Below are 26,345 nucleotides of genomic sequence, written 5' to 3' on the forward strand. Positions count from 1 at the left end.
TCTCACCGATGTGAGGAGTCGAACAAGAACCACACTGATGGACATGCCAGATGATCTCTTTTGAAGGATTTTGTGTGTGTGTGTGTGTGTGTGTGTGTGTACCATTAGAGGCCAGAAGAGGGCATCAGAGCCCCCGGAGTTGGTAAGTTTCGAACCACCTGACAGAGGTGCTGGGTACTGAACTCTGGTTCTCTGGATGTGCAACAAGCACTATTCGCCGTGGCGTTACCCATCTCTCTAGCACCACATGCTAGTGTGCTGACCTTTACTCTGCAGACAGAGAATCAAAGCCTCCACGTGGACTTGAGGTGAGGTGAAGTCTACTCTTTTTTTCCTCCCAGTCCCACTCCAAACAAATGCTTGCCCTCTCCTTCAGTTCATAAGAACAAAAGCTTCCTACCCTTCCATGGGTGTGAGCAGATGTTCAGTGTGGGTGTGAGTGCGGGAGATGGCTTTTCGCTGTCCCCACCAGCTGCCTCTGGGCTCTGCTCCGATGGCCCCCAGTGCCTCGAAGGGATGATTAACTCCACCCACAGCCTTTGATTCTTGTTTTCAAAGAGTTCTGGCAACTTGACCCTCTCCTCATATGTCTTTGTTTCTTTACCCGTTTCCTTTCTGTAGTACTTTGCCAGGGTGCTGGGATAGATTACAAGGCTTCTGAAAGGGTCTAGCTGGCTGGAGGAGAAATTGTGAGAAGTTTTTTTTTTTTTTTTTTTTTGTGGATCCTGCATGCCCTGAAGTATCTTGCACACTCCAGCAAGCTAATCTGCGAGATCTGGAGAAAGAGAATTTCATAGTCCACCAGGACAGGCTGACTGAATCTCCCTGTGTGAGTCTCTTAGATTCTGGGCAAGTCTCTGTCTCTCTTGTAAGCAGATTCTGGAAAAAAAAAATACAGTTCTCTCCCTCTGTGCTCCACAGGGCATTAGGAACAAGAGAGGAAGTGCTCTAGGAACTGAGAAGTAGTGTTGTCAAAGTAGTCATCTCCATACCATTGGTCCTCTGTATAGGCAGGTGCCAGACTTGTGGATTTAACCTAACTTGAACTGAATTTTTTTTAAATTGCATTTGAGGTCTGGGGTGATGGCTTAGTGGGTAATGTGTTTCCCTTACAAGCATGAGCGCCCAAGTTCAACACCAAGAAGCCATGTTAAACCTGAGGCACAGTGGTATGTGCCAGTAAGCTTGGCGATAGGGAAATGGAGACAGGAAACTTCTTGGCAGTTCCTTTAGCCAGCAGGTCCTACAAGAGACCCTCAGAAACATGAAGGTGGATGACGTCTAAGAGATGACAGTGGAGGTTGTCCTCCTGCCTCCCCATTTATGTGTATACACGTACATTGTACCTTCACATACATGAACTTACACATACATGCACACATACACACACACCTTTGTATTGAACCCACACAGCTTTCTTCTTGTTATTCTGTCATCAACAATAAAGCCTAGGAATTATGCCCACAGTGCGTGTACACAGCCTGTGGTGTGTGTATGTTAGAGACCAGCATGGCTTTGCCATTCCACCGCTGCTCCATAAGATTTGTAGCAAAGGTTGGGGGCGGCTTGAGTTTTGGAAAAAGCTCTTGGGTGACTCCAGTGATCAGTGTAGTCTGGTAACAACTGATGTCATCAACAGGAGATAAAGGAAAGGGCCGTACAACATTCAGAGGTTCTGTCTACATGGCCAGTGAAAGTGGAAGCAATTATCCAGATAATCCCTGCACAAAACACCCACGTTTTTATTGGAATCCTGACTACTTTCTGAAGCCCAGGTCTTTTACCCGCGTGCATCTGCATGCAGCTCGTGCGAGAGACGGCTAAGGTGGCAGTTTGAGACGAGGGGTAGCAATTGTGCTTTCTGGATGGTCTTGCTCCCTGTGGCCGCCACCCACCCTGGACGTGCTGACAGCTTCCTCACTTCATACATGCTTGTAGCTCATTAGTTTTCCAGCTCACAAGCCGAGAGTCTCCACTTTGACATGGAAAACACTGCCTGTTATTTATAGTGTGCCCTGTTTGGACTGGCCATCAGGAAAAATACGTATTGAAACCGTTTTTTTTTTTTCTGCTTGTTTAGGGATTAAGCTTCTCCTCTCCTTGGGATTTCACTTCTCTTCCTTTCTCCTTCCTCATCCCTCATTTCTTTGACAGATTCTCAGTCTGTAGCCCACGCTGGTGTCAAATTCACAGTCCCCTCTGTCTTAGCCTCTTGAATCCAGGCCTGGTTTAGGATTGAAAACTTTAATACGTCCTTTAATGTGTATCCAATTTCAGGTTACTATCAGTTACATTGTAACAGCCAAATGTCTTATCCCAGAGGTTTCGGGGGGTCTACAGATGTACTATTCTGCCGCATTGTTTCCCATGTGACCAGTTGGCTCCCTGCTTCCTAATTTAAGTGTGGGAACTTCAGGCCTGCCTTTACAGACTGAACGGAATGCTTGCAGCCCCGTTTTGAGTCATTGTTCTAGGCTCTGCATTTGCTAAATGAATTTGTTTAATGCCAAGTTTCCCAGGAGTAAAGCTAGCCTATTTTAGTCCATCAAATTCATCATCCGTTTTTATTGTCCTTGTGGGTATCAGAGGCCAGCAGCCCAAGTTACCTGAACGTCAATTGAGCACTGCCATCTAGTGGCCGGGCAACCTCTGTTGCTAATGTCTGTGGAACAACCTTCCAGAAAGGACCCAATTCTTCTACCTGCTCAGGCTGGGCACACCTTCCTCATTTGCTCACTGATTCAAAAAAGTAACTGCCACATTGCCAGAGCAGTGACCTCCCTATGCCTTTAAGGAAAAGAATTCATTCTCATCCTGGTTGTAGTTATTTTTGGACCCGCCTTTGGGCAATGTTTTGAGCCAAGGTTTGAGAGGTTTAAAGGAAACGTTTGAATACTATGCAAGGCCAGACAGAGGCTGACAGCAGGGGTGGAGTCTTGCCTGCCACGCACAGGTTTTCTTCTTTCTTCCTTCCTTCCTTTCTTTCTTTTTTTAAAGATTTAATTGAAAGATTTGTTTTATTTTTAATCATGTATATGTGTGTGCATCTGTTTGAGTGTGTATAGGTGAGTGCAGGCACCCACTGAGGACAAAAGAGATTGTCAGAATCCCTGGAGCTGGAGTTACAAATAGTTGTGAGCTGCCCTTATGGGTGGTGGGATTAAAACAGAGGCACACACACACACACACACACACACACACACACACACACACACACGTACTTGCTTGAGCACATGCACACACACACACACAAGCATGTAGGACAGAGGATAACTTTAGGTGTGTGGGACTCTCGTTGGTCTGGAGCTCACTCAGAATAGAGTGACTGGCCAGTGAGTCCCAGGCATACTTCTGTCTACACATCCTTAGGGCTGGGAGTAGAGATGCATGCCACTGTGTCTGACTGTTTTTTTTTTTTAATGTTTCTGGGAATTAAATTCAGGTCCTAAGTGTAATTCAAGCATTTTACTGGCTGAGCCACCCCCAGTCCCTGGGTGTGGGCTTGCTAAGCTCGTCTCCTGCACCAACAGCATTGATATTGCCTGTGACTTGTTAAGAACTTGCAGCCCCTTGGCCCCTTTCTGGGTGGGAAACTCTTGGAAAGAAGCCCAGAAATCCGAGTCTTAGATGCTCCGGCTGAATACTCAGCTATGGCTAGGGAGAGGAGCCGGCTCTGGGCAAACGGGAAGTAGGTGGCCTCTAGGGAGGGTACATTGGGTTCTCCATGACCCTCCTTCCTTTTCAGAGCCCTTTCCCTGGGCTCTTTACCCAACAAATAGCATACTTTTATTAGGTGGATGGTACCAGCAAGTTACTGCTTCCAATCGTGTAAAGATGCAAGATGTGCAGAGAACGGGACAGAGAACTTACCTGTCATGGTTTGGTTTGGTCTTTGTTTACGTTCTCCATAGGGTTGGGTACGAGGAGGCCAGAGCTTGAAAACAAGTGTCTTCTTCCTCAACCCTTCTCCACCCTAAAAAGTTCTTTAGATTGTCCAGATGTGGTGGCACAAACCTTTAATCCCAGCATTTTGGAGGACAAAATAAGAAGAAATAAGAAGATCTGTAAGTTTAAGGCCAGCCTGGTCTACATAGTGAATGCCAGGACAGCCTGGGCTACATAGGAGATCCTGTCTCAAAAAAAAATCTTTTGGGGGAGTTAGGGGAGATGTCACAGTGTCCACGCAGAGGTCAGAGGACAAATGGTGGGAGTCAGTTCTCTTCCTCCACCAGGTGGGTCCTGGGCTTGGGCTCCAGTTGCCAGGCTAGGAGACAAGGGCTTATACCTGCTGAGATCTCCCCAGAGCCTCTACCTTATTTTGGGAATAAAGTGTCTTACTGACTTGGTGAGAGTGGCTCGCCAGGGATTCCCAGTGTTGGAATTACGAGTTTGTGGTGCCAGGCCTGACGTTTTCTGTGTGTGCTGGAGATCTGAACTCAGGTCTTTACACTACCCCCTCACTCCCCCACCCCCACTCCCACCCACTCCCCCACTCCCCTCCCCCACTCCCCACCTCTACTCTCCTCCCCTCATTCCCCTCTCCACCCCTGCTCTCCAACAGGTGATTCCTCTGCTGCTGCTCCTAGGACTCTGTTTAGAGAGATCAGCAGAAGCTGAAGTGAGTTTTGATGGAGGATGTGGTACAGGCTTTACAGGTGCTTGGAACCCTTCTAGCCTCCTGCCTGCAGCACTCAGAAGACATGCTCTTTTGTTTCGTTTCATTTTGATTTTTTTTTCCAAATTGAACTCTAGTCCATTATGAAAAGATTAAAACAGCGTGCTGCGATCTCACCACCCAAAGGTTAGGCAATTCAAAAGCCAAGAGCAGACGTGCGCTTATTGAAAGGCCTTGGGGGAAACCATCAATAGTTCTGGAAAGTTTGGCTGCCCGTTCAAAGGCCTGTTTTATGCTCTGCGTCAGCCCCACCTGGATCAATATGTCCCGTACGCCAGCCAGCACATTCGCCTCTTGTTTAATTTGCCATTTATAAGTTCGGTGGGTCCGGTGCATCTAAGCAATTATAATGCAGGGAATAAATAAGCACGGCGGCCAATCAAACTGGATTTGCGGCACAATTAGACATCAAGTACCCACAGAGCCGGGCATTGCATTCCACTCACAGATGAGAATACAAATGTTTGCTGGTACATCAAATGCGGTCTCTTCTCACTCCTGAATATAAATGGCTCCTGGATCGATCTTTGAGGCAGGCTCCTAGGAGAGGGAAAGAGCAAGGCTCCGCTTTGTAAGCCTGAAGTCCTGAAGAGAGAGGGTGTAAGGCAGATGTCCCTAATTTTATAAAGCACCCTGACCGAAAGCAATTTACCGGAGGAGAAGGTTTATTTGGATTCCACGTCATGGTCTATCATGAAGAGGAGGTCAAGTCAGGAACTCAAAGCGACTATAATATCCACAGTCAAGAGCAGAGAAAAGCGGATGAACCCGTGTTGTATGTCTCCCAGAGTGTCACCCAGCCAGCTTTCTCCAGAGTCCAGTCTTGAGAACGGGTTCCACAGTGAGCCTGGTTGATGAACGGTCAAGACAATCCCTAACAGACATGTCTACAGACCAATCTGACTACATAGTTCCTCAACTGAGACTCTTCTCAGGTGACCCTTGGTTGTGACAAATTGACAGTTGAAACTGTCACAACAGCCTTGCAGAGTACCAAATACAACTGTCTCTCCCAAGTCATTTGTAGGTTATGGGAAGTGACTGCACCTCGCTTGTTGTCTGTAAATCTGGAGCAAAGCAGATGTTTTCACAAGGAGTCCGAGAAACAAATAGTTTAAAGGGATAATGGTGCCAACCGTACAAACTCAGTATATCAGCTATTTCCAAACCTGTAGTTTTAGAGTGCTGGAATTCCAGGTCAAGAAGGAAATGACCAGGACTGGGGCCAAGCTTAGTGGGAGAACTGGGCTGTATGTGATCTCCATCAAGACAAAACAAAGTGGACATGTGCACCAATGGCCTTTAGCCTCCAAGCTTCTTCCTCTGACTTCCGTTGAGCATTCTTCATGAGTACATGGGCCCGGAGCAGGCAGTAGAAGCTCTACCAACCCAAGGAGAGCAGCTTTCCCTGGTCTAAAGGTGCGAGACATGTTGAAGGGTTAGACTCAAAGCTGATGCAAACCTGATAGAACCATCCCTGCACGTTTGAATGGTTAAGATGTGTGGACTTTATAAAGGACACTGGCTGTGTCAAGTGGGTTCGGTGTCAGTGTCTTGTCGGGTGCCATGCCCCCTGGAGAAACTGCTGGCAAACTGTTCAGGAGGCTTGGTTATGACAGAGTAAGTCCGAGTTGGAGAAGTGCTGTGGGGGAGGGGGAGAGTCTCGAGCATAAAGGGAAAGTGTACTTAGGACTGTGTGTGTGTGTGTGTGTGTGTGTGTGAGAGAGAGAGAGAGAGAGAGAAAGAGAGAGAGAGAGAGAGAGAGAGAGAGAGAGAGAGAGAGAGAGAGGTGGGAGGGAGAGAGAGAGAATGTATGAGGTGAGAGAGGGGGGGGAGAGAGAGGGAGACAGACAGAGACAGAGACAGAGACTCAGAGACAGAGACCGAGAGGAGAGAGACATTTTGGAGAGTGTGTTTGTAATACTTTTGAAGATTGGCTGCTCACAGACCACAGGTCAACCCTCCTATGACAAAGCCTGACTGATGAAGGAGTTCATCGCTGAAGAAGAGACTCAGAAAGGAAATCGAGCCAGGTTAGTACCTGGGTAATGAGTATGTAGCCTGTGGGGTGAGATTTACAGCAGAACTGAACTGGAATTAAACTAGGGGACAGTGAGCTGCTTATGTAACTCCTCCATGACTTGGGTCCTGCCATGATCTGGAATTAGTCCTGTGCCTAGGAGTGATGGTGATGCTGGTGGTGGTGGTGGTGGTGGTGGTGGTGATGGGGGGGTGGTGGTGATGGGGTGGTGGTGGTGAATGGAATCCAACACTTATAAACGTAGTGAGATTTCTGATCAAATGGAAGCATTCCAACATTGGCTAATGTCACAACGAGGGGCTTCCCTTGTGGCTTTGGGCTGTGTGACCATTGCCATTGTCCCTTCTGAGATCCATATATCTTCCCCTCTTGAGATGGATATAAGCAGAGCCGAGCCCTGGTGGGACTCAGGCCTTTCTGAGGGGAGCAAGGAGCTTGGGTCCTGGAAGGGAGAGGGATGCTCCTCGGAACAGGCTTCATGGAAAGAAAAACATCTTCGGTTTCGACTGAGAGGGCGTTGGGATGCTATGTTCCAGAGGCAGGCAGGGTCAGCTGCTCAGACGCAGAGGCTGTATCTTTCACAGGGATAGGAGATTCTCTCCCACTCTGACTCCCACCTGCCAAGGTACCAGTTTGCCACCACATTTGAGTGTAGGCTAAACTGAGGCAGCCACAGCACATAGAAAGTAGAGCCTGGAGGGATTCCCTGTCATCATAGATACCCAGAGCCCCAGAGAGCACGTGTAGATGCCTAAAGAGGCTAGAAAAGGTGTCAGAGCCTCTGGGCCCGGAGTCCCAGGAAGTTGTGAGCTGCCCGATCTGGGCGTCTGGGAACCAAACTCAGGTCTTCTGGAATGGCATTGAGTACTCATAACTGCTGAGCCACCTCTTCTGTCCCTCTTTGCCCAAACTTTGCTGATCTTCATTTAACAGTCCGTCGGGTGTTTTATTGATCACTTACTATATGCCAGTTTGGGGAAATTCAGCACTGAAAAGCAGAATTCAGAGCCTCGCTCCTAGACCTCCCAGTCTTGTAGTGGGTAAAGGAGACAGACAATGCTCTGTGTGTAATTAGCATTTTCACTGTGGTGTACAAGCTCAGAATGCTGTGGGAAGGCATGATATTATAGGGTAAGACCCCATTTATGTAAGGACTTCAGCAGCAAAGAGAAGAGACGTGGGGGAGGAGTTCAGAAAGGAAATGAGACACCGGTGGGATGGGGACAGCCCTGCCTCCTTCTCAAGTACAAACCTCCCTTTGTTAAACAGGCACAGGTCGTGGGAAAAGCTGTCTTCCTGCTTCCTGATACTATTCTCTGAGAACACGTATGCTGTGCCTGCCCCTTGATTTCTCCTATGTGACTTGTGCCTGTTTGTATGTATGTATGTAAGGTATGTGTCTGTAAGGTATGTATTTGTATGTGTGTGAGAATGGTGTATTTTGCATGTGTGTATATAATGTGCATATTTATGTACTTGTACAGTGTGTCTGTATGTGTATATATGCACACACAGTATATGTGTTTGTGTGCTTGTGTGTAAGGTGCATGTTTGTATATGTGTGTGTGTTTAGTGTGTATTTATATGTGTGTGAGAGAATGATGCGTGTTTGTGTGTGTGTGTACAGTATATATCTGCATATATGTGTGTACGATGTGTTTTTATGTGTCTCTGTGTGTAGCACCTGTGTGTGTACATGTGCACATGCATACATGCATTCATGATTGCGTTTGTATGCATATGCATGCATGCATGTCTTCATGTGTGCGTGGTGCATGTGATGTTCAAGACCAGAGAACAGCCTTGGGTGCTGTTCGTCATCTGCTGTCTCACTTTTCTCTCCCTGAGTCAGTCTCTTCCTGTTCAGGAACTAGCCAAGCAGGCTCTGTCACCTGGCCCTGGGTCCTCAGAATTCACCTGTCTCTGCCTCCCCGGCTTGGGTATTGTAAGCATGGGTTGCCACACCTGGCTCTTTTACATGGCTTCTAGGGTTTGAACGCCAGGCAAGGCAAGCACTTGACCAGCTCCATGCTATAGTCTCTGGATCCATTACTGTCAGTCCTGGTCCTCCCATTCCCTACCTTCTGCTCCTTTAGACTCAGCCCAGGCAATGCCTTCACTCAGTACTACCCTTCCTTCCGGTTGCTGGTGTAACAGGAAGGCTTCTCACTTCTATGTAAAGCATCATGTGATGTGTGTAGTGACTCTGTACAAATGTAGAGGTGACACTTTCCCAATAAGGAAATGGATGAAGGCATACAGTGACTCTCAGTGTGTAGGTTGTGACCTCCCATATAGATCACATATCAGGTGCTTACATTATGATTCAGAACAGTAGTAAAATTACAGTTATGAAGTAGCAACCCATAATGTTATGGCTGGGCGTCACCACAACATGAAGAACTGTATTAAAGGGTCACAGCATTAGGAAGGTTCAGGATCACTGTGCCATGATTCTACATGTGCTACTCTACATGAGCCAGAGATGGCAGGACCCAGTTTCACTGTGGGAATCTGAGTTTCTGGATCGTACCCTGCTCTTTTGTGGGTGCACCTCTCTGGATGCCTGTTCCAGAGCTGGAACATTTTCTTCTCTGTTTATTGATGCAGGTACTTGTCAGTTCCCTCAAACCATGAATAAAGCATTACTTAGTCCCTTTGTGTGCCTCGATGACCTTATCTGTCAAATGGGTGCAAGTGATCCAAATTAACCTACATTTATGAAACATTTGCTGTGTGTCAGGAACCCAGTGAAGCTTTGGAGATACAAACACTTCAAGACAGATCCCAGCCGCCATGCTATGTGTAGCCTTTTCCTCTGGGTACCCCATACTGGGGCAATATGATAAAGGAGTAATCAACTATAAATAGTAAAAGTATATCTATAATGAAGGGACATTCCAGACACAGGGAAACAGAATAGACTCTCAGCTTTGTCTGTATGGATGTGAGAAATGCCATCTACATTTATGAGATTCTGGGGAGACAGTGCACTGGAAGGGATGGTGCAAAATGTCAAGGGCCGTGTAGGAAAGTAACTGTCAAAAAGGTGGTGGTGTGGGCTGGGGATGTGGGTTAATCAGTAGTTATCATCTAGCCTGAAACGGAAACAAACACCGTGTTCCATCCCAGAAATTGGTTACCCGGGTGTGGTGGTGCACGCTTGCAATCTCAGCACTTAGGTGTGGAGGCAGGAGGATTATGTGTTCAAGATCATCCTTGGGCATCTGCTGCCAAACTTCACTCCTTGATTGCCAAGGTTTTTTCACACGGCGAAAGGTGTTTGCACCGTGTTTGCAAATTGTCCTCTCACCTCCACACAAGTATTGTGGCACACACATGCCCAGAGCCAAATGCACAGGAAAAATATAAAACAAGTAAGAGAGATCATAGTGATCTACACAGTGAGCTGGAAGCCAGACTGAGCCCCATGATACTCTGCCTGAAACAAAAGGACAAGTATGGCGTATGACTTGAGAAAAGTCAAAGAAGGAAGTGGTGGTTGGGGTATGAGAGGGACCCTTCGTTTATTTTGATGGACGACAGCATTTTACAAAACCAAAATTCAAGTTCATGGGCCCATCTGCCTTAGCCACTCAGCTTGCACATGAAGCTTCTGGCTATAGGAATGACCAAATCTAGTCACTCCGTGAGTGAAGACCGACATTCTCTGCGACGTAGAGTGTTAGCGCTTGTTAGCCCTTCCTTGGAAAGATGGATGGAAGGCTGAAGAGCAGATGGGATGTGGATGTGAAGGTGCGGTTGGGAAATCCACAGTCTAGTCAGTCCTGTGAACCCTGACAGGCTGGTGAGAAACTTTTCTCCCCTGTAGCCTGCAGTTGTGGAGATCTGAGTCGTCATTCTGAAACAAGCAGTTAGCAAACACAAACAAGTGTCATAACGAAAGAGCGATGTGCGTAGAAAAGCGTTTCTCTCTTAGGGTTCCCAACAGCATGGGTCAGAGGACATTGCTCAAAGCAAAATAATTATGTAGGGCAAGAGTCTGATGTTATCCCAAGAGGACTATTTAAGCAGAGCAAAGCAAAAGAAAACAAAACAGCCAATCCTTTTGTGCTCTGCGCTTGACTCTTGGTTTTGTCAAACTCAGAAGTCACGTAACCTAGAGGGAAACATGACCACAGGGCGCCCTCTGGTGTTGAGGCAAACCCACTACAGCCTGTGGTCTGAGACCCTGCTTGCAGAAATGGAGGGCCATCCTCTGTTGAAATAGATTGTGTGTGTGTGTGTGTGTGTGTGTGTGTGTGTGTGTGTGTGTGTGTGTGTGTTTGGGTTCCACAAATGGCTCATTATTGGAATGGCAGAGTTACACAGGAATAGTCTCACTCTAAATCCTAGTGGCCAACAGCTAACAAAGCCAGAACTAAGGCCCCTCCTCACACACGCTATCTCTCTCCTTTGCTGTTTGCTTCCTCTGCTTAGCTGTCATTAACCAGCAGGGTTTTTTCTTTGAAGTTGAGCCAGTTAGACTGTTGTTGAAACAACAGTAATTGTGGTACCCCAAACCATCTGTGGGGTGTCCTCTTTGTGGCTCTGTGGGCCTCAGGAAGCACAGGTGGAAAGAGGAAGAACAATTCTAACGTTCTGTTGTCCCCTCACCCCAGGAGGGATGTCTTTGCTGCTAATTGATGCACAGATGTTGCTCGGCTGTTGGTGTTGGTCCCTTGTGTGATAAAGAGCTGTCATCTCTTGTGACTAGACCCGTCTTGGGCTCAGTTTCACGGCAACACTTCATCCGACCTCAACTGTGGTGAAAATGAGGGCTGGTCCGTAGGATCAAATGACACTTCACTGCTGCCAGGCTTTGTCTTTAGCTAAAGCTGACCGGTGACAGCTGGAGATGACCCCAATAGTTACTCCACAAGGTTAACTTGGCCAGTTTGTGCCTAGACATCCTCCACTGTCCGTAGCGTCCACTCTACCTGTTCACTTGCATGTGTTGGAAGGACATAATACCTAGAAACTTTGCCAGAATCTGGGAGAGACCCACTACACCACTACACCACAGAGAAGGTGCACTCGGTAGCCTGAGTTTGCCATGGGAGGCGTGGTCCTCAGGCTGGCACTTAAACCGTTAGATGCTTTTCATCCAGGGAGTCCCTCCAAATTGTTCCTTGGTGGTGATGAAGAAGGCACCTGTGGTCCAGACTGCATTGTTTGCACACAAGCTTTGACATTACCAACTTTAGATGTTCTGAGCAGTCAGTCCCTGAGGAAGTGAGAGGTGGGAGGAAGGGAAGGCTGGAGAGAAAATAGAGCTATTCCTGAATGCTGGCATCTCCCAGAGCAGAAACATGTTCAGACTGGTTTTGGTACCCAGAGGAAAGCCAAGTCTGACTCCAGCTCTTTTAAAGCAGTGTGTAGTATATTTCTTTTCATAGACAGCCTGTAGGGAGCTACTACTGGTCCTAGTTTGCCCTGGGCCAGTGGCTCCTGGGGAAGTGCCGTAGGACTGGGTCTCATGCACTACAGATGCTGACCCATGCTGGGAGGGTACCCCAGATGGACTCAACCAAACTACAGTGTCCACATTCTTTCTTTTACAACTAATCCAATCCCCATAGTCTGAACATTTAAATAATCTGCACGCTGCACACTTTTGGCTAAAATATGCAAATCCAATGTCAGTAGTTGTATAATTTTGTAGCCTATTATACTGCCAATGTTTCTATTTGAATATCCAGGCAGTGCTTGCCTAATACATCATGGTAGCATGCTTCCAACAAAAAGTTATGTTGTGTGGGGGTCAGAGGGCAACCCTGGGTGTTGGTCCTCAGGCATCTTCTACTTTTTGTGTGAGATAGACCTCTCATTGGCCTGGAGTTTTGTCAGGCTGTCTGTCTGTCTGGCTGTCCACAGGCCCCGGGGATCTTCCTCTCTTCACCTTCCCAATATTGGGATTACAGACACATACTGCCAAGCTGGCTTTTTACATGGGTTCTAGGAACTGACCTCAGGTCCTCAGGCTTGGGATGCAGGCTCTGTATCCAATGAGCTGTCTTCTCAGCCCACATTTAAGAAAATAACCTAAAGGCATCTGGAGGTCATTACAGGAAGTGGAAGAATGTGACCTTCACTCTAGTGAGTAGATTCCATCCCCATCAAAGTTCTTTCCCTGGGGGGTCTTCAGGAAAATAGACTTCTGGGAAAGTTTCCTTTGGCCAGTGTCCATAGATGCTGATGGTGGGTATATTTGTGGCTGGGGCTGCTTATGTTCAGGAAGCTGATGTGTGCTATCATCAAGACATCATCCATCAGAGATGTTTGAGCGCCTCTGGGCATTAGATGAGAGGTGGAATTTTGAGATATCTCCCCGAGATGAAGGATTCCTTTAACCCTCCCATAAAGACATCTCTGTGACTTGACTCATGTCCTCTGAATACTGCTATTCAGTGGGCCCCCAGCCTACATCCCATGTAGTCAGGATGTTACGTCATGGGAAATCATGAAGCAGTGTGATGTGAGCAGCAAGAAGAGGTGATGTAGTTTGTTTTCTCAGTGCCTCGTTTAAGCCGTGCCAGCTTCAACCTTGCTATGTGGCTGAGGGTGACCTTGAAATCCTGATCCTCTTACCTTCCTGAATGAAATCCTGGGTTCCATCCTCAGTACCACAAGAAGCAGTAATCCTGTAATCCCAGCATCAGAGAGGTGTGGGGACTTGCAGTTCAGGAATAGCCAAGATATTTTTACCTCTGGTCCTTGATGAGTAGTTGATCAAAGGTGCTAGCCAAGACCTGTGAAAGATGTGTGTGTAGTCTATTTATGTGTATCTGTGTTGTGTGTGTGTGTGTGTGTGTGTGTGTGTGTGTGTGTACTTCAAGTTACATTCCTTCTCAAGTGCCATGCACCTTGTTTTCTGGAACAGTGTTTCTTGATGGCCCAAGGCTTGCCTGAATTGGCTAGGCGGAATGGCCAGCAGGCCCCAGGAAGCTGCCTGTCTGCCTCTGTTGCTCTGGGATTACAAGCACATATCGTTATGCTAGGCTTTTAGATGTAGGTTAAAGAGATCAAATTTAGGTCTCTGTGCCTCAGTAGTAGGAGCTTTATGAGCCAAGTCATCTCCTCAGCCTCGGTGAAGAGTTTTAGCTCTGCTTAGTATGCTATTATTGACTAATTTGCAATGCCAATGCTGGCCTGGATGCAGGAGTCAGTGGCTTGTAGAATCCTCTTCTTCCTTAGGCCCATGGCAGACTTCAATGAGGCAAGATACCTAAGTAGTGTGAGAAGCTTTCAGGGAGTTTCTGGGCCTGATAATTGCTTCTTCTGCACATAGGGAGAAGATGATCTTTCTGTGCCCTCTGGACTCCGTCATCCTGGATATGGTACTTGTCTTGCAACCAGGACGAAGATGAAACCGACTTTGAGGATGAAGGAAGGAGCAGGTGGGTAAAGGCGTTTGGTGACCTCGCTGAGCCACCACGACAACCAACGAAACTCCACTTCTCTTTCTGCTTTCTGGACTGGCGTGCAGGATGATTCTACCCATGTTATTTAAAGGTAGTCTGAGTCACGGTTTCAGGTCCATACTTCAAAAGTCAAATTTTTCTAAAGTTGAACTAAATAGCACAATCTCACGGTTGTTTCTAGAGGCAACGTGAAAGATGCCGGGATGTGTTCTCTTCTCCCGTCAAACATGGGGAACCAACACTAGCCAACTTGGGATATTAGTTTCTCCTAGTTACTTTGTATTTTTCTTTTATGACTACCAGAAGAGTTCTCCCCACCCCGTGTGTGTGTGTGTGTGTGTGTGTGTGTGTGTATGTGTGTGTGTGTGTGTGTGTGTGTGTGAAGGCATATAGGCATATGAGGTTATAAAGTCAGAGAACAACTTTGAGTGTCCTTCCCCAGGCACCTTCTACTTTTTGTTTTGAGACAACATGTTTCACTAGTCTGGAATTTGCCAAACAGGCTAGGCTAGGTGGCCAAGAAGCCCCAGTGATGTGTCTATTTCCATCTTCTTGCCTTCAATAGGATTCTAGGTCCTCAGTATTCTAGGTCTCCCTGATGTCGGGATTTCAAACCCTTCCTGTAGATTGCACAGGAGTTCAGCACTGCGTGACCCATTTGAAGAATCAGCTGAGGAGTGCAGACGATACAGCACACGGGGTTGATCGAGCTGCACCATGTATGACTGCCAATGTCTCAGGCTGAGATAACTGATCTGAGGGGCTTAGCCAGTGTCTCCTTTGTTTGACCCCCATTGATCAATGAGCAGCCATTGAGAAGCTGTGGGGATGGCCCAGGAAAATGTGCTGGGAGAAAGAACAGGGTCAGAGTATCCAGACCATGTACTAACAGCACACACAGCTCAGCGCCTTGCCGATGTCGTACCAGGTCTTAAATGCACTTCTAGATCTGTAAACAAGAAGGACAGATACTGAGCATTGACAATGCAGTCATCATTTTCAGGGCTTTGACCCGGACCCCTCCCATTTTACAACTTGGAAACAAGTTTGCAGAGCCTCAAACTCGATACTGTGGTAAACTTAGTGGAGAATAAAAAACCGAACAGCGTACGCGGGTGTGGCTTGCCGTAGAAGAGTTCATGATGCTCCCAGCAATAGACTCCTTCTATCTTTTTTTCCTGTTTGCTAATTGATTAAAAAATATGTATGTATTGCAAAGCTCATTTATTGATCGAGGGGAGAGTGGAAAGGATAGCTTCCCTAATTAAAACCGATCGGAGCTGTGAAAGTTTAATTAATTGGATGCATGTCAGTTCATTTTCATGTTATGTTGTGCACAGTGCTCTGTTTTCATAATTACCATGTTGTGTCAGGGTGGCGGGTGTCTCTCTAATTAACAGTCTGAGGGAAACGTGATATATGGGCCTGCTGAGCAGGCAGAGTGGGTAGAAAGAGAAGTCCCAGCCAGCATTCGGGCTCTGTTCCCCAATGGCCTGTTCTTTGCCTTCCTGTCACCCTTTCTTCCACAAACAAGGTTTTGCTGGAGATGGCTGGTTATGAGATCGCTCTCACATGTGTTCTCTGTGCACACACAGGGTGGCTGGTCTCTACTTCCATAGACTGTAGGGGAAAACTCCTGCAGGTGGACAAAGGTCCCCAAAACTTCTCTCCAGGACCCTCGTGTTTCCTGTCAACATGCTCATTCAATCATCACTGAACGCCCAAGAGTTATTCCACAAGAATTGTCACTGGGCGTCGACTCTGCAATACAAATGACTGGTGGGTGACCTTGAATCTAGACTGCAGCCTCTCAGCAGACATGCGCCCTTAGAGAAATTACCTACATTCTTTGTGACTCAGGTTTCTCACTTTAAAAATGAGGGCTACGGCATGAGGACCTGTGAGAGATCGGTATTGGCTCAGTACCCTAAGACCAAGTTCTCTCCACAAAGGAGATTTCTTTGCCCCAGGGGGACAGAGGACAGGTGATACGAGGCAAAGAAATATGGAGGACAAGGGCGAGGGACCAAGGGTGGGATGAAGGACTGTCTCTCGCTAGGGAGGATACAGATGTGCCCTATAGGCTAATGGTAGTTTATAAAGGTAAAGGGGGAACCCTGTGTTAAGATGAGGTGTTTAATTTTAATTGGACATGTTAACTTGTTAGAGGAATTGCTGAAGGAAGAGCCCAGACTCAACTAATACGCAAAGGTAAGGACGGTTCATTCTGTAAAAATTACCAGCACTCAGGGGTCAACCATTCATCTAAATGGTGACAACTTGAGGGTCTTGTAGGCCTGCTTTTATGCAGGACTAGGGGAGTTTTCCAGGACTAGGTAACCTCTAATATGATTGGTAGGAGCAAAGCAGTAACATTAGTACACTTTCTTTTGATTGGCTATTTGGTGAGACCATGAAGAGTTTTAGTGACCAGCTCTGTTCTGGCCTTGTTATCTTCTCTAGTCGTGTACCCAGAAGACTGTCTCAGCTCTGGAACTATCCTCCCATGTTCAGGTTGACTGAAGGCTCATTGTGAGCCAAAGGGGGCTTTTGATAGTTGAATTTCAGTACCTTGATAGCTAGACCTTGGTAGCCAGCCTCAGGAAGAGGAAGTAACCAAATAAAGGAATAAACCTTCATGACTAGAAATGTAATCTAATAGGTTTTTTTTTTTTCAAGGCAGAGGGAATTGGGGAGAAGGTCAAGGCCCTCCGTGTTCACCAAGTCCCTTCAGAACCTGAGTCTGAGTCCCAGAACCCACATAAAAAGATAGGTACAGTAGTGGAATATTGTAATCCCAGAGCTAGGAAAACGGGCAAGGGGATCTCTGAGGCTGACTGGCCCAGTGAGTTGTCAGTCCCAGAGTTTAGTGAGTAGACATGCCTCAACAAATAAAAAGCAACAACAACAACAAAACAAAACAAAACAAAACTGAGGACGAATGGCCCCTGCAGAATGAGACCCAAGGTTGAGTTCTGGCATCGGCATGTGTGTACATGTATGTACAGACACACACACACACAAGCATGCATGCACAATGTGAAAAATAAAATTAAAGCTATCCTATAATCCCCTGGTTTTCCTAATATACTATTCTCTCACTTTGGTGACAGGTGCAATAAATAATGTATTCAGGTAGTTTTAGAGAATCAATTTATTTCCAGGCACTTGTATAGAATCTAATCAATATTTATACTTATTCAAACGGCTTTCTTCTTCTTTTTTCATTAAGGAAGGTTTTGCTTTCTTCTTACGCCTGTTTGACCTTGTAGAAAATAACAAATTCTTTTCTAGTAGCACCAAAGGGAACAAAACCAAGCCAAGGAGATTGTTGACCCTAACCCTCTCACTAATTAGGGAGTGTATGGGGAAATAAGTCCTCATTACACCTCCCGTTTCAACTAGTTCTTTACAGTTGACTATAGCTCAGAAAATTGGATTATGAGCTACGCTTGGCATCTTTAGCCAGAAGGCCTGCCATTCTGTCAGCAATATTTATCAGACTAGAGCTGGTGACTGTAAATTCCCAAGGTAATTAGAAACAAGCAAACAGAAAACAAAAATACAAAACCAAACCACTGGTTTTAGAGACATTGTTTCTCATTGGAATGAATATTACCCATGATTATCTCCTTAGCTGTACGCTTCATCTAGGAGAGAGAAATCACCCAAATTTCACTTGAAGAGTTTTGTCAGGTGTTGTACGACACGATTTCTGGGGAGACCAGAACACACCTCTTCTTAAGCTCAGACAGGCGACAGTGACAGACCGAAGCGAGGATATTGCCAAAGTGTAACTTGGCGAGGGGGTTCTTATAGGAATATCGGTGAGGGCTACAGGAACAGAAACAATTCAAGGACTGTTACATCACTAAAATCTGGAATGGGTGACAGACCACTCATGAAAACAGGAAGCCTGGATCTCACTGCATGGTTGGGAGGCAGCTAGACAGAGTGGAGTCTCTTCCAGACCCCTCAGCTGGTCTGAGTGTCTCCTAGAAAGGCAGCTCTCCTTGTCTGAGGGTCTCTCAGCCATTCCTACAGTTTATATAAATGTGGGGATGAAGGAGCCTGATGCTTCTGGTCAGGTTCAAGGACCCCTGGATCCTTTGAGTTGTTTACTGTCCCGGTTTTAAAGACCATCCTTCAGGAGACAGTGCTTCACTTTCCTTTAGCAGATCCTAGGTCCTAAGGACCTTCACTTTAAGGTGGAAACTCTTATCTCAGAGGAGATTGCTATGCAACACTAGAAATGACCTTTGAGGGTCGAAGCCCAGGGGACTAAGGGACTAGATTAGCCATGTGATGTGGGGGAGGAGAACCCATGAACTTTCTGGACTTTTATTTACCCAGATCGCTGATGGATGACTCTGGTGAGCATGGAGTTGGTACCCGATATGAAGAGATGCTGTCCTCCTATCTTGTGCTCACAGTGTGCTAGGTCCCAGGGAAGCTGTGACGAAGGAGTCTTGCCGGTCAAAGGCCAGCACAGGCCAGTGTGCTCAGCTCATGCTCAGCTCTGAAGCACAAGCTAGTCCTGGAGTTCATGTTCTTTATCTCCAGTGTGGAATCCTGCTCATTACTTCAACTCCACCAATAGCGACTTTCCCTTTGTCTGAGCTCTAATTCCTCTAGAGGGCTCCTAAACACAGCACGTGAGAGGTCTTGTAAATGCACGGACTCTGGGGCTGGGGACAAGCATGAGGACCTGAATTCAGTCCACAGAACTCATGTAAAGAGACTGCTTGGGTGGCATGTTCTGTAATCCCAATGGTGGGGAGGTGGCAATGGATCCTTGGGGATCACTGGCTAGTCAATGTAGCTTACTCTAAAACCCACAGACCAATGAGAATAAAACCACCTTAAACATAAAGAACCAGCCATCTTAAGAAGAAAACAAAAAACCAAACAAGGTGGGGAGCACTCGAGGTGAGAAACCAAGGTTGTCTTCTGACCTCCATGCACATGAACAGATGTTCCCATGCACTGCTGTGCACACATGTGCATCGACACACACACACACACACACACACACACACACACACACACACACACACACACAGAGAGAGAGAGAGAGAGAGAGAGAGAGAGAGAGAGAGAGTGTGTGTGTGTGTGTGTGTGTGTGTGTGTGTGTGTGTGTGTGTTGGGGGCTCTGGAAACAGAATGAGATCTTGGAATACTGGAATATTAGCTCAGCTCTTAACATTCTTTATAGGGGGTCGCTGCTAGGTCCCCAGGCCTCCATGGAGCCAAGGTTGGACAGAGCAAACCAAAGGCCATCACAGGGCCGTAGCCAATTCCTCCAATAAAATTCTAGAACCAGAGTGATATGCTGTGTTCACCTAGACCTATAGCTTTCCTTATTAAACTATTTCTAGTTTTAGGAGAAATAACACAAATTTAGCATGGTTTAAAAGGCCCTCCTTTGTAATTTATATTTTTCTTCATTTCATCCCCCACAATACTGTCATCCTCTGGGTTCCCACTAAAGAATTCTACTTACTTTTACATGATCTACATGGTTTCTCTTACCTCACAACCTTTATTCATTCCCTGCTTTGTTTCTAAACTATGTCCTGCCCAATCTCGTTCAAGCGTCTGTGGATCCTTGAGATTTCAGTCTTCCCAAACCTTTCCATGCTAATTGGAGTTGGCCAGACCTATGTTTTCAGTTGCCAGTAAGTTCAGTTCACGGTAAGTAAACATATATTATTTTTTTAATATTTTTCTCCTCTGATATGAAAGTCCTAAAGAGACAGTGCGCTTTTATTTACTTTGAATATACAACCAAAAATAGAACACTAAAGAAGCTAGGATATCTAATAATAGTTTTTGGCAATGTATAAGTATATTGAAAATTCCCGTCATATACTTTAAACATATGCAATTTATATTTGCCCAGAATATGTCAATACAACTTGAAAAAATAGCAAGAGTTATTTATTATGAGTCCAAACACACTTAATGTTTTCAACATGTTCTTGTAACTTTATAAACGTATTTTACATTGGAGTTATAAATTCACTATAGTTTAGCATTCCCATATTTGATGCATAAATCATATATCATGGCTTCTTGCTGGCTTCACCAGCTGTGAAGTGTAGCAATTAGATGTCCTCAGAGTGTATTGGAAGAGATGAAAAGAGGAGGTCAAGAGCTGTGTGCTCCAGGCCTGGGAGGCCTCGTGTAGATGCCACCTTTACCCTAGGCCACAGATTCTTTACCTTCATTGGGTCAGAATCACATTCATGGTTTTTTCACACAGACACAGATGGCTTTGGATGCTGCAGGCCTGGAGGAGGCTGAGAAGTTGCTTTTTTGATAAGTTTCCAGGAGATGTTGATGCTGCTCTGTGACTCACTGTGTCAGGGAAGGTTTTGCAGGAGGATGATCTGAATGAGGATAATATTAGAAGAATAAATATTTCCTTAGAAGATTAGTGGGCCATGAAGCCCACTCAGATGTATTGGCTATAATAGAAAAGTATATAGCATTGAGAATTTAAAATGGTTCTCAGAAGCCACCATCACCAGAATCAGCCAGGGCCTTCCTACTCACAATGGTATTCCATGCCAACATTTTGATCGCCTCTTATGTTCTGTCTCTCTGGTCTGTCTGTCTCTCTGTCTGTCTTCTCTTTCGAAAAGTAACAAGAGATAACTATAATATGTCTTATATATTTTATCATTTCACCTTTGTTTCTATTTATTAGCACACATCAGTTATACATAATAATGGATTTTGTTTTGACATTTTCACATATACTTATAGATTGTACACTCCCATTATACTCTCATCTGTCTCATGCTCTTCTATTCCCACTGATCCCCTTTCTAGTTCCAACGAATCCCCTTCTACTTTCATGCCTCTCTCTCTCTCTCTCTCTCTCTCTCTCTCTCTCTCTCTCTCTCTCTCTCTCTGTGTGTGTGTGTGTGTGTGTGTGTGTGTGTGTGTGTGTAGTCAATGAGTTTAATTAGGGTTTGTATAGGAGTCTAGATGTGAGGTTATATGTGGAAACATGGACAACTTACCAGTGGCTACACCACTGATGGAGATGTCTTTTCAACCTTCAGGAACCACTAAATGCCTGCAGATGCTCAGGGAGAGGCTGGGCCTCCCATTCGGATCTGTTATGTGAGTCTCATAGGGACTTACTGGATCTCATGAGACTGTATGTCTGATCTACATCTAGAATGGTGATTTGATATCCCGATAGCTTGGGCCTAGGTCTTATATTCTACCTTTGGAATGGCATTGGTAAAGCTTCATGTTAACTATATAACAACAACAACAATCAAACAACAAGAACAAAACCACAAAAGCAAAAACAAACCACCACTACCACCACCACCACCACCACCACCACCACCACCACCAGCAAGAACAAAACCCCTACAGCACAGAAAATGGGTGGGAATGGTGACTTACATACAGAACAAAAACATTCTGCTTTTGTCCTCACTTCCTGATGTATAGCTCTCTAGACTTTTGGAATTTGCTGTGTTTTATATGTTAACGAGAGGAATGGTATCAGGGGACCCTGGATAATGTCAGGCTGCAGTGATCGGCAGCAGTGATTAGCCAGTGGGGACTTTCAACCCTCTGAGGCTGGGCGTAAGGGCTGGTGACTGACTTCAATCACTGCTTGGCAGTAACTACATCAAGTGTGCCAACAAGATGAAGCCTCCACTAAAATCCCCAAGTGTTGAGGTTGGAGGAGCTTCCGGTCGGTGAACAGAGAGCTGTGGGAGGGTGGCATGTTCAGACAGGGCTTAGCACTCCGCCCACTTTCCCTGCTGACTTTACCCCCTGTGTCGTTTCCATCTGGCGGTTCCTGAATCGTGTCATTCACAGCACGCTGGTAAATGAAGAGATTCTCGAGTTCTGCAAGGTACTCCAGCGAATTACCGAACCCGAGAAGGGGAATCTACAGGTGCGTTTTCTGAAGCTCACCGTGGACTTGTGACTGGCATCTAAAGTGACGTCATCTTGTAGGACTAAGCCTTCCACCTTCGGGGGACTGGGACCTAATGGGATGTAGTGTTAGAATTGAATCAAGCTACCAAATACTTAACTGGTATCAGAGACACATTAATTTAGAGTTGGAAAAGATTCGGTGGCTGGGATGGAAGAAAGCCCCCTTAGGTGCCTTCCTAGACAGCAGGTGTCAGAAACACATCAAAGGAGGTAGGTAACTTAAAGGCATACGCAATAGTTCCTTCAACCTGCTGGAATTCCAGATCTGCCTCTCCTGACACATGGATTCATCTTGGGGCTATTACATTCTTAGAGGGTACCCCCATCCTTCCAGCCCCAGACACCATAGCTCACCTAGGAAGTGTTTCACTGTCTGCTGTAGTGAGTGGAAGTGAAAATTTAGTCAGCAAGGAAAACTTAATTGGTCAAAGTTTCCCTAAAGACAGCTTGGCTCTATGAGTGTTCATACCATTTGGCTTTGTAATGTTAAAATTTGGTAATTTATCTGAGGGGGTATTTTAATGTTTGGTTCATGCATTTCTGTAAACTATTCTCAGGATGAAGTATTTACACAACCATCAAAATTATTTAATTTTAAAATTAAATTTAATAATTTAATTAAAATTAAGCCAGTGACTGTATTATTCATTTAAGGTATCATGTCCTTAATAATGTATGTAATATCACCCAAATTATGTTGACCAAACTATAGTAAAAGGACTAAAAACATACAGCAACACCATAGCTGATACCCCGAGTGGTAAGATAATTGGTTTGAATTCTTTTTTGCGTTTTTACCTTATATTTTCTATAAGGAGGCTGTCTCCATTTCTAACCCCCAGGGCAAGATGTAGAAAAGGCAAGTGGCTGTTATTCTTTTAGAATCAGGAAAGAGGTAAATAAAACATTTTCAGTGCTGTATTCCATGCCAGTAGTTAGGTTGTCATGGGTAGTGCGGTGCAGGGGTGCAGGGATGAGAGTTCGCGGGCTGTTGATTTTGCACGTTCTTTTTCCTTTATAGCATTTAACTCACACGGTTATACTCAAGGTTAACTCTCCTAGAAGGAATCAGTGGGAGGTCAAATCAAAGGCCCAGGACAAGTGAAACAAGGCTTGCCTGCTGCCACAGGCAAACTGAGGTAGGGCAGAAGAAGTCTTCCAGCAGATTTTGCCACAGGACAGCAGGAGGGACAGGCACTCACTGGTCTCTCACGTGTAGTTAGCTGTTCCCAGTTGGATTCTTGATCTAAACGGCTGCCCAGGACAATGGAATCATAAGGATTTTCCTGGGGTCATTTCACTCAGCACATGCAGTCTTTGAAAGGCCCGACTTCTTAGTCCTTGAGAAGTCTGCGACTTCCAGTCCCTGTGTCTCTTAGCAATGCTCAAGGGACTCTTCTGTTTGAGAACCTACCCACAGCCTGTCTTCTTCTGGCTTTTATTTGGGACTGCAAAATTCAGAGCCTTCCTGTAGACCTCAGGGACTCTGGTCAGGCTTAATACACTCAGGGACTTCTGTCTTTTGATGGATAAAGAAAAGGAGACCCAGAGTTTAAGTGACTTGCTCAGAGTCCCGCAGCAGGCGAGCCTGTGATAGCAGGACCTCAGACAGAGGTGTGACCGACACACTGTTCTTTTTCAGAAAACTCTTCTTATAGCTCACACGGAGAGCTGCTGTGGATCAAGAGTGCTTTGTTCAGCGACACATTGAGAACTCTGAGCGCTTTGCATAAAGTGTCTCGTTAACTTGTTCTCTTCACAGTAACCTTCTGGCACCAACAGGCTCATTGGTGTCTTAGTCTCCCTTCTGTGGCTGTGATAATACGCTCTGGCGCAAAGCAACTTTGTGAGGAAGGGGTTGATTTGGCTGAAACTTACAAGTTACAATTCATCATTGAGGAAAATCAGGGCAGGAGCTTACAGAGAAACACAGAGGCGGGAACACTGATGGCTTACTGTCTGGATGGACTCCTCAGTGGACTCTTTCATACAGCTCAGGACTACCTGCTGCCTCTAGTGGGCTGGGCTATTCTGTATCAATCAACAATGAAGACCGGCCAATCTCATCCAACCAATTCTTCAATGATGACTCTAGGCCGTGTCAAGCTGACAGCTAATGTTAGCTAGGACAGTCAGATATGCTAAGGTGAGGGAGTGGGACTCAGTTATTTAAGTCGTTGGTAGCCATGGCTGCAAGACCCGTGTTATTTACAATGTTTTAGGGACTTCATTGTTTCCATCAGCCATTCTTCCTCTTCATTTACTGGCCACAGTCTGTGAGCATTTTCCAAATGCTCAGAGGAAAAATGGGCCAGGTTGTGGGCTCCTCAGGGCTGTCTCGTGTTGGAATTCCTAAGACAGTCTTCAGACCACCATCCTAGACAGCTTTGCTTTCCGAGGTTCTAACATTCCTTAGATGATGTGCAAACTCAGCTGCAATGCTTTGTGTTCTAGAGGAATTAATAGATGTGCTGTCAAGAAAGATGCACCGGTCTGGGCCTTTTGTGATGTCCTAGTTAGGGCTACTATTGCTATGATGAAACACCATGACCAAAAGCAACTTGGGAAGGAAATGGTTTACTTGGCTTACACTTCCACATCATAGTTCTGTTGGGGTAGAAATCTCGGCTCGTGTCCGGACAAATCACACCAGGCCAACATAGTCCCATGTGGAAAGGATTAATGAGAGAAGAAGAGTAGAAGAGGAGAGGAGTAGAGGCTGGCTGTGCACACATGGAGGGAAGCAAGGAGGGGAATGGGAAGAGGGAAAGAGAGGAAAAGGGGAAGAGTAAGAGATTGAGGAGGGGGCACGCAGCCCCTTTTATAGCGTCAGTCACAGCTGGCTGTTGCCATGTAACTGTGGGGGTGAGCTTAGACAGAATGCTAACAAGGTCATCACTGAAGGAAGTCAGGACCAGAATTTAAGCAGGGAAGGAATCTGGAGGCTGGAGCAGAGGCAGAGGTTACTGTTTACTGGCTTGCTTCTCAAGATTTGCTTAGCCTTCTTTTTTATAGAACTCAGGACCACCATCCTAGAGAAATGTCCCTGCCCACAATGGGCTGGACCCTCCACCATTAATCACTAATTAAGAAAATTCCATACATGCTTGCCTGCTTACACTCTGATCTTATGGAGGCATTTTCTTAATCGAGGTCCCTTCCTCTAAGACGACTACAGCTTGTGTCAAGTTGACATAAACCTGGACGACACATGGCACATCCCTATATTCGCAGATACTTGGGATCACAAGTTCAAAGCTAATGGAGGCTACAAAGTGAGTTTAAGTCCAGCCTGGACCACTTAACTCTTACAAGAAAGAGTTAGAAGAAGCCAAGACTGAGTGTTCACGCATCAGACCCTGAGTTAAATTTCTTGTACCACAGAAGAAAAGTCCTCTTTAACCTTAGGTCCTTGGTGATGGGTGACCTCCATAAAGATGCTCCCCTCTTTCGCCCCTCATAGAGGACTGGTGCACCTTTGATGGATTCCCAGGCATGCTGTGACCTTCTGTTTTGTGTGATGGCTCAGTAGGCATTTGATAACTCATTGTTCCCGTTGGCTTTGAAACGCTAAGGATGAAGAGCCATGGCTCAGCTGCCCCTGGGCCTGGCACACAGCAGCTGCCCATCAAACGCTGGCATGTGAGCGATGAGGAACCCTGTCATCAACAGCTGTCTCCATCTGTTGCACCAGCTGATCAGTTGGTGGCACTTGGCTCCTTGCTTCGGCAGCCCAGGAAAACCTTTGCGCCTGAGTCAGAGGCAGTGGGGACCTTTTCTTCTAAGGAAGTTTTTCCTTTGTAAACTTCTGACCCCATGCCTCCTAAGTCTTGGCTTTCAAAGATCTCCCTCTTCTCAGAACTTTCAGTAGTGTCCCTTCTAGGCTTCTTTCCATGGGTCACTTAATGAAAAAGGACTGCTTCTGTTTGCCACCCAGCTTTGGAGGTACCAGTATATGCCCACAATGTGCGTGTTTCCTCTGGGACCCTGCCTTTTGAATCGGCAGGACTCCCCAGCCTCTGCTTCTCCCCTTCCTCCTCTTAGTAGCCCACAGATACTTTCTTGCTTAATTATTTCTTTCCTTGGACTTCCTCTGTTGGTATCAGAAACTGCATTTGCCTTCAGCAGTGAGGTCACCTGGTCAACTGCGCACCTGTTGCCATGGCAATGGCCATACATTCCCAGCATACCTTTGGTTCAGCTCCCACCTTCACCTGGGAGCAGTTAC

General features: G+C 46.0%; 1 long non-coding RNA gene across 2 annotated transcripts; it reads left to right on the forward strand.

Annotated features, from left to right (window-relative positions):
- Positions 1-6,467: 6,467 nt before the first annotated feature.
- Positions 6,468-19,338, forward strand: LOC102548908 (uncharacterized). Of its 2 annotated transcripts, XR_010057191.1 has the most exons (4): positions 6,468-6,708; positions 14,008-14,116; positions 15,736-15,919; positions 18,494-19,338. It is a non-coding gene; the product is annotated as an uncharacterized LOC102548908 (long non-coding RNA). The 2 variants fall into 2 exon arrangements; XR_001840813.3 differs by having other exon boundaries at positions 15,736-19,338.
- Positions 19,339-26,345: the final 7,007 nt, after the last annotated feature.

This window comes from Rattus norvegicus, chromosome 13 (assembly GCF_036323735.1).
Source record: "Rattus norvegicus strain BN/NHsdMcwi chromosome 13, GRCr8, whole genome shotgun sequence".
Lineage (NCBI taxonomy): Eukaryota > Metazoa > Chordata > Mammalia > Rodentia > Muridae > Rattus > Rattus norvegicus.